Source organism: Echinops telfairi, unplaced genomic scaffold (genome assembly GCF_000313985.2).
Source record: "Echinops telfairi isolate 266 unplaced genomic scaffold, ASM31398v2 ScPeMD7_2573;HRSCAF=3158, whole genome shotgun sequence".
Taxonomy (NCBI): Eukaryota; Metazoa; Chordata; class Mammalia; order Afrosoricida; family Tenrecidae; genus Echinops; species Echinops telfairi.
Window position 1 is genome coordinate 2201768 of NW_022106471.1, and position 3515 is coordinate 2205282.

The window sequence follows — 3515 nt, forward strand, 5'->3', positions numbered from 1 at the left end:
GGCCTGCAAGGTGTTCCTTGAATGAGGTCACGGTTCAAGTCCTCATTAGGGCTGGAAGGCAGATGCTATTGGGCCCAGGGCCATGATTTTTTTGTGAAGAAGAGATGAACTCCCTCTGCTGACTGTATTTTGAGTCACCAGGTCTCAGAAAACCGCGCGCACAATCTCAGGGGCTGTGGCCATGAGAAAGGAAGGGGGGGAATAGGTGAAAGTCCATCTTGATGGATTTTGCAATACCTCTGATTTGCAGATATTGGATTTATGTTATTGCACTCTTGGTGTGATCTATCTTATGTATCGGATAGTTTTTATGGATAATTGTTCTGAGTTGTAAACTCCTATACACTTCATTAAAATGGACCTAATTCAGACCAGTGATTTACTTGTGTTTTGTGTGGGGTTTTTTCTTTATAGGTTTATCGGCATCTACCTCACATATACAATTGAATCGATCAGTCAGATTCAGATTTGTGTGATCATCACCACAGTCACGTTCAGAACATTTTTTCTCATGTTCATTGTTGTTAGGGCCCCATTCCCCACCCCACTCCTATCCTCTGCTGCTATGCCCCTAGGTAATTATTAATCCAGTTACTGCCTCTGTAGATCTGCCTATCTTAGATTTCATAGACAGAAAACCATGCATGTCACAAACAAGAAGCAAACAAAAAACAATGACTGGACAACAGGAAAAGCTCCATCGTTCCTACAGTATTTTAAAATGAAGCTGCAGAACCTCTTGGTTGCTTGGTTTCCAAAGCCGGACAGGCCATCACAGTGTGAATTGTGTTCACATTAATTGTACTAACATTACATTAATTGTAATGCCGGGATTGTGATTTGCTGAGACCGTCTCTCCCAGACGCTAAATGGAAATGATAACAGGTAGAGGGGCCAACGGGACTGAGCTGGGGAAACGAGATCGTTCCCTGTTAGGTAAACTCACGTGGGATTTTTAAATCACCTGTTATCTGAATGTGACCTGAATTAATAGCGCAGTCTTTTTCAGTTTTAAAACTGAAGAAATACCAGGACTAACAAATTGAAGAAAGGGTCGCCTGGGTTTCTGGGCTCTGCTGTAACGGAGAAAACAAAACAAAACCCTCAAGCAAGTGACTGTAATGAATTCTCAGTGGTAGCAGGTAGCGGACCCAGCCAGGGCACGCCTCTGGGGAAAAGTCTACCACTTCTGTTCCCTGGTGGTCTTAAGGCGGTGTGGCATCTGCCTTCACCGTGTGCTTGTTTCTGTGCCTGGTTTGTTCCTTTTATAGTTCAAAACATTGAAAACAGCCTATACTACTCTGGCCTCATTACTTTAACCAAGGCAAACACTGTCCCCAAATGGGATTACATTCATAGGTATACCCACTGCCATCAAGCCAATTCCAAGTCAAGTGGACATGAACCAATGACCTTATGGTTCCAGCACTTACCTGACACCACCACCAAGGCTCATATCTATAGGGGTAGGAATTAGGAGTTATAAGGCATAGTTTTAAGGGGACAATTTAATTCATAGAAGTCTCAGAAGAATAAGAAGTTTGAAATGCTTAATCTGCAGGACAGCTGGTCTACCCATTTCTACTATAAATTTGAGAAAATATCACAAAGTGATACTTGGCTGAACTTCAATGAACTCAATCTTATCTATGATTCCAGGCGAACTAATAGGGGAGATGGTGTTCCAAGAAGATCCAGGGACCCAAAGAGTTCTGGTATAATGTGCATGAGTGAAGCCAGCATTGCCTTCAGTCGCTTAGGATTTCAGATCAGATGCATTTATGTAAATGCTCCATCTAGTTCTCCAAAGGGCGTGAGGTTCTGTAGCCTTTTCTCTCGTTAGCTTGTAACTAATTGTGCTCTCTCTCTTCCTTCTCTGTGAGCCCCCACTGTGCTGTGGAAGGGGCTCTCCGAGACTCATGACTCTCACTGAGGTGCGGGAATCTGAAGGCGGGAGACCTAAGCTTCAGCTCCACTGGCTAAGCCCTGCCTTCCCTACAGGAGCTGGAAGCTCCAGCTGCCATAGGGTTGGGCTCTGGTTGCATCGACCCTTTAAGGTTCACCTCCCCAGAGGCGGGTTGGTAAGAGACCAACAGGGAAGAGATGCCCTTACCTCACCCCCTAATTGGAAACCTAGTGGGAAAATGGAAGGAAAAGACAAGCCGCCCAAGTTTCATTTTTTGACGCGATCCCCGACTATGTGCTGCTATCCATTAGACCTTCTGAAGTCCCCAAAACTCCACGAGGAGATGCATCATCCTGGGGGGGGGGGGGGTAGCTTCCCTCCTCAGAGCTACAGGCAGGCCACCACAGTACAACAAAGTGACGCGGGTGGAACTGTCTCAGAGCAGCCGAAACAAGGAGAAACTTACCAGCGTGTGGTTAAGAACGCCCATTGCTAATGGAGCGATTCTGTACAAGTGAAATTCAAAACCTCTAGCATTGCATATGATTCAAAACTGATGGAAGACCTCAATGTTAACCAGACGCAGATCAATCAGATTTTGACTTGGGGGATGTGGATGTTGTAGGAATGGTGACCGCAGCAGAGCGCAGGGCCACAAAGCATCGGCAAACTTGAAATGGGCCAAATCAAAGATCTCCTGTGAACTAGAGAAAAGACGGTACCCCCACTGAAAAGGAATGACAGTAAAAGGAAATACCTCATCCCAAAAGCTCTTCCAAGAACTTAAATTGGCTTCAGGAAGTTGTCTAACGGCAATGACACTGGCATGGTCCACCCCTATAGAACTCTCTGTGTTCAGAAACCTGGGGTGGGGGCGCAACCCGGGGGTTCCAAAGATGCCCTGTGGGCTAGAGGGCAACTAGCTGGGTCAGGAGAGAAGTCGACTGGTGGCCGTAGGGAAGGAGGAGTGAGTGACATTCAAATGCATGAGCGTCCGCAAGAGATGGACGGAGGAGGACAGCACTTCCGCCTCCAGTCTTCGGGGAACATCATCATTTTAGGGGTCTGAAGAAGAAGCCACTGAGGAACAGGGGCCACACGTGTGGGCAGAACAATGGAAGGGGAAGCATTAAAGCCACGGGAGGAGAAAGGTCACGAATGAAACGGGAGTCGTTTTCAAAGGCAGGGAGAGAGCAAGTGAGACAGAAAAGGGTGCCTTAGCATCAGGAGACCATTCATGACCTCAGCAAGGGCTACTTGAGTGAACTGGGGGTGGAAGTGAGGGGTGCTTGCATTTCATACCAGGGATGCATTCCCTTGGGAAAGCACTTGATCCCAAACCCTGGACAATACTGAAAATCTAGTTGACATCTTTGCTACTAGAGACAATAGGTGGCTATCAGTGGTTATTGCAAATGTGTGTGTGTGTGGGGGCGGTCATGAATAGAAAGATACAGATATCTCAAGTAGTGGCTTTTCTAATAGGGACTCCCTTCCTTGAGAAAATCGACTTGAGAAAGGCAGGGACGCTGTTGAACACCTGCTTTTGAGTTGCCCACCCAGCAGCTGTCTGCAGCTTCCTGTGCCCCTGGACACGGTGCTCCCCATG